Raw genomic sequence first — 4,094 nt, forward strand, 5'->3', positions numbered from 1 at the left:
TGGTTAGTTGTGTCAAAAAAGTTATTCAGTTCAGTGGGAGTTGGTGGGTCTGTCATCTGTGATCCATTTAGTAAGCTACTTGGTAATTCAGCGTACTTGTTTATCGATCGATTAAATTTTTTGAGTGAATTAGGCTTATCTTAATTTTCAAAATTTCAGTTGAAATTTTGAATTTAATGTTAGTTATACATTAGTTTTAGAGTTTCTGTTGGAAACTGTATTTAGGAAATTAGGCCTACAAATGAACGTGTTTTTGGTTAATGTATGCTGAAGAAATAAATAAATTATTTATCGTTAAATGAACTGAACTTCCATAACATTTATCAAATAATCCAGAAGAACCTGCCGAAAGATAGAACGCGCTATTAAAATATATATGGGAATTATTAAGCTTCAAACACTAGAAAATAAAAATAAGTATATTTTTTAGATTTATCGTTTTTAGTGAATGTATATGGACACACTTCTATTTCATTTAAAGAATCAAAAGGTTTTTGCACTCTATTTTTACCTATTTCTAAGATATCACCTAATAATTGTAATTAGAAAATAGGAAATAATAACAGCTTTTGTGAACAGTAGTGCAGCTTCTCAGTTCATACAGCTTGTTTTTAAATGCCTTCGTAGGTGTCGGTAGTATCGCTTTGTAAAGTGATTGTGGTGTTGTGATCTGTGTGATTTTAATGTAAAAGATAAAGCGAATATCAGTATTTGTACAATGATTTTATCATCATAACTACATTATTTAAACTTACTTTGTTTACGAACTTTTAAAGATTTTATTTAAATTTTCTATGCGAAATGCACGACATGTTAAATGTGATTTTTAATGTTAGTTTTATCATGTTGCAACTTGTAATTGAGAGTCGTACTCGTAGTTCAAATTTGTACTACTAGTAGTACTATATAAACTTGTGTAGTAAAGCGGCCGTAAGAGTTCAAATATAAATATATATCGTACTTAGAGTTAAGTTATACACGGATGAAACACGTATATCAAAATTTCATAGTATAGAGAAACAGGTTACAACAAAGACAAAAGTAAGCCATATTTTATCAATATTTGATGTACCTTGTAAGTATATATTGTAAACTGTCAAAAGTGACAGTAACACTGTAAATTCTATACCAGTGTCACTACACTTAACCAGTCGTTGAATTATTGTTTTTACTTTTCAGTTAGTGTAATGCTTCTGATGGAATGTTTATTGTGGAACACCCTGTTCGGTTATACAAAGACATGCTTGCTCAATTTAACTTTAACAGTTGAGCATATTTGGTATACAGTTGTAGCATAATCAGATAACTGATCAGTGATTCTTACATTTACACCATTTATTATCAGTGTCAAGGTAGATGACCAACACCAATGACAATGGACATGATTTTTGTTGTTTCTTTTTCTTATAAAATTAAGATTTCTATAACTTCATAGTTTACACTTTTCTTATGAAATATTTCTTGGTTAATTATATGAATGTGGAGGGGCCACATTTAGTTTGGTATTTGATACTTTTGATTGTAGGGAGGGCAACCTTAGTAGAACGAATGTCATTATGTTTTCTCGATATTTATTACTTGAAAATGTGTGACTTCACATCTTTCAATATATAAAACCCATTTCACATTTCTGACAAGATTCAGAGGGCATTCTAATGAAATAAAGTTGTAAAACAATAATTGTTACACTTGAGGGGGATTATTAAAGTCGGTTAATACCTAATCTGACATCAAGGCTTTTTATCTTAATATGAACACCTATAGAACATTTAAGGAATATTATTGGATCTCTGAAATACAGTATTAAACAGTTGTCAGAAAAACTCTATAGACTTTATGAAAAAAGGTGAAGTTGAGATATCCTAACTCGATTAATATCTTTTTACAATAATGAAGAACAGATGTTAAATATATTAATGCTGTTGGCCAAAAAAATCTTAAAATGAATAATGTGAAGCACAATGTTCTAACGAGACAATCTAGCAGAAGAAAAAGTTGCCAAACAAAAAAGAAATGTATGATGATTGGAAGATTGATAAAATAGTTACTATCTACAGGAATGAGGAGTTGAGGAATGATCCAAGAATTATCAGATTTTTATGTTTTTTGGTAAGGTGAAAAAATCTTTTTCTGTTAGCTGGATAATAACATTTTTTGAACTATAAAGTTTCAGTATAATACAAATAGTTAATTGCTAAAACATATTTTTTATTCTGCTTGTTGAAATATAAAGATTAGGTTAGAAATAGATTTTGTGTTCTTTTTTAAAAATGTTGATTTCTTTTTTAGATTTAGTTATATTTTAAGAAAGAAATGTTTGCTGTTTGTTAAATATTGGAAAACAATTATGGAGTTGTTGCAATTTGAAAATGAGTTGATATTGAAACTAGAAGAAGAAGATGGATTAGTTATTACAGCAAAGTAAGTAAACCTATTTGTTTTACAAATGCCATGATAATGAAGGATTGTCTTCTGTGTTTTATAAAATGAAATTACCTTTTATTCTGAAGAAGCACATTAAAATAAAACTAAGTTAAAGGTCAAGATAAAACAGTTTAGCTCAATGTAGACATTGTAGTAAAGATATTAATTTGGTGAAAAACAAAATAATTGATGTGGACATAAAACTAACATTTTGTAGTTTGTACTTATATATTTGCTCTTCAACATGGATTTATACTTTCACCAAATTTAAGATGAAAGATATTTTAAAACAACTTTCAGAGATATAAAGTCATTTTCATTTAATAATATAATCCAGCATTTCTTTTTAATTTTGAAACTTTACTACACATTAGAGTAGGTAAAAACATTAAATATCTTAAGTAGAAAAAAAATAGTTAAAGAGTGAACAAGGTTCTATTGGTTAAATACTAAAACCCTATTTATGTTTTATTAAATGCTGACAAATAATAAGTATGCTGAAGCAGTTGTGATTTTTATTGAATAGACTGTATTGGTTCTTCTTTTATATTTCCAATGGCACTTTAAATAAAGATCAGTACAAGGTTTTAAAGTACTAATATCTTTAACTTGTGCTCTTGACAGTCTGTAAGGATAACTACAAAATCCAGACAGTTTTGTTTTAGCATGATTAGTAATTAATTTTTTTATGAAATGAAACCTTTAATAGCAACATTCATTTAGGTTTTTATGTTAATATTACAGAGGTCTTGGTATTGAACGTGTGCTGCTTAATTTAATTAAAGTACACAGCCATCCTGAAAACTTGATTCTGATTCTAGGGACTTCTGCACATGAAGAGGTGAGAACACACTGAACAACATTTTGAGTTACACTTGTTCTTGTTAGGTAATTAGCCAGAAATCGTTTAACATAACATAATATTTATGACAACATGGGACCTATTGGTCCATCTCGACTGTTCCATCTTCAAAACTAAATTAAAATGATTAAAAAAAATAAAATAAAATAAAATTTTAAACCCAGCACTTTTTATTCATGTACTTATCAGGATTTTTCTTAAACTCACTTAAATTTACCGCCTCTACAACATCTGAAACTCACTTAAATTTACCGCCTCTACAACATCTGAAACTCACTTAAATTTACTGCCTCTACAACATCTGAAACTCACTTAAATTTACTGCCTCTACAACATCTGAAGGCAACCCGTTCCAAAGGCCAACCACCCTTTTAGACAAATAAAACTGTCTTAGCTGAAGATGACTCCTACCTTGCCAAAATTTAGTCCTACTATTCTCATTGTTAAATATAAAAAAAGATGATACATCAACACTATCAATTCCCTTTACAATCTTAAACAACTCACTCAGATCCCCCTAACTCTTTTTTTTTCAAGAGAAAACAATTTCATAGATTTCAGCCTCTCGTTGTATGACAACCCCTCCATCCCAGGCACCATTCTAGTGACCCTCCTCTGAACCTTTTTCAACAATTCAATGTCCTTCCTAAGGTAAGGAGCCCAAGACTGAACTCAATATTCCAAATGTTGCCTAACCAGTGACCTGTACAATGAAAGTATAACCTCTTTAGACTTGTATTCAATATTTCTGTAGATACAACCTAAAATCATATTTACCCTACCACTACCTATAGCACACTACTTGAAT

The 4,094-nt window shown here is 29.4% G+C and overlaps 1 long non-coding RNA gene across 1 annotated transcript; it reads left to right on the forward strand.

Moving 5' to 3' along the window:
* The first annotated feature begins 630 nt into the window (after positions 1–630).
* LOC111083779 lies at positions 631–3,275 on the forward strand. Its single transcript, XR_002609239.1, has 3 exons — positions 631–1,041; positions 2,290–2,421; positions 3,169–3,275. It is a non-coding gene; the product is annotated as an uncharacterized LOC111083779 (long non-coding RNA).
* The last annotated feature ends 819 nt before the right edge of the window (positions 3,276–4,094 follow it).

This window comes from Limulus polyphemus, unplaced genomic scaffold, assembly GCF_000517525.1.
Source record: "Limulus polyphemus unplaced genomic scaffold, Limulus_polyphemus-2.1.2 Scaffold11157, whole genome shotgun sequence".
In the NCBI taxonomy this organism is placed as follows: Eukaryota; Metazoa; Arthropoda; class Merostomata; order Xiphosura; family Limulidae; genus Limulus; species Limulus polyphemus.